Genomic DNA, 1,431 nt, shown 5'->3' on the forward strand with positions numbered 1-1,431 from the left:
CAGCCGGTTTCGGAGGGAGTGGAAGGGGGCGCGGAGGTATCTGCGGAGAGGGAGTGGTAGAACCGAGTTAGGTCTCGTGATGCCGGAGGCGGCCGCAAGGAGGCCCGGCCGGGGTCACGTGACCGCGGGCTGCAGGCGGGGGCGGGGCGCGCAGAGAGGTGGTAAACAAGGCCCGCGGGCTGCGGGGGCGGGGCCTGGGCCTCACCCTCCTCCCTGCCCCGGGGCCGGCCCCGCCCCGCCCCGCCCCTCGTAGTGGGGGCGCGGGGCCCCTTGCCCTGGCGCGTGCGGGCGTCAAAGCCACCGCGGTGTAGTGTGGCGGCACCTGGTCACGTCGCAACAAAACGTGGCTCCGGTGACGGTCCCCAGGTTTGCGGTGGCAGCACACCCGTCAGTGGCATCGCGCACGGCAATGACATCACACCTGCCAGTGGCATTGCACACGTCAATGACATCCCACCTGCCAGTGGCATCACATCCCTCAATGGCATCGCACCCATTAATGGCATCACAACAGCAATGGCATCACACCTGTCAATGGCATCATACCAGTCAATGGCATCACACTGTCAATGACATCACACCCATCAGTGGCATTGCAAACATCAGTGACATCACACCTGCCAATGACATCACATCCCTCAATGGCATCGCACCCATTAATGGCATCACACCTTGTCAATGACATCACACCCGTCAATGGTATCACACTCAGGCAATGACATCACACCTGTCAGTGGTATCACATCCATCAATGACATCATGCCCCTCAATGGCATCATACCCATCAATGATGTCACACTCATCGGTGGTATCACACCAGTCAATGGCATCACACCTGTCAATGTAATCACACCCGTCAGTGGTAACACCCCTCGATGGCAACACACCCATTAATGAGATCACACTCATCAGTGGTATCACACCAGTCAATCGCATTACATGCATCAAAGTCATTATACCCATCAATGGCATCACACCCGTCAATTACATCACACCTGTCAGTAGCATCACACTCGTCAATGACATTGCACTGTCAGTGGCATCACACCTGTTGATGGCATCACACTCATCCTGAGTCATCAATGACATCTCACCCATCAGTGGCATGACGCTGCATAGAAGTTCGGCCCATGTAGGCTGCCCCCAGACCTCTTCAGCCACAACTTGTTTCCCAGTTACAACGTGGTCAATTCTCGCAGGTTCAGTGTGCTCCTGGAAGCAGCAGATTGCCAGAGATTGCAGCTCTCTGTAAAAACCATGTGAGAGGGAAGGATTTTGTAGGGTGATAGCTTTTCTTGAACCAACAGTGTCACTGGGATAAAGCAAGATGAGGTTTTGGATGTAAGACATTCCTGAAGAATGTCCCATGTTCTTGGGGAATGTCTAACATCACAACAACATTGTTGGTCCAATAAATGCAATCACCCTAAG

This window comes from Gavialis gangeticus, unplaced genomic scaffold (assembly GCF_001723915.1).
Source record: "Gavialis gangeticus isolate Ggan-Ray unplaced genomic scaffold, GavGan_comp1, whole genome shotgun sequence".
Classification (NCBI taxonomy): Eukaryota; Metazoa; Chordata; order Crocodylia; family Gavialidae; genus Gavialis; species Gavialis gangeticus.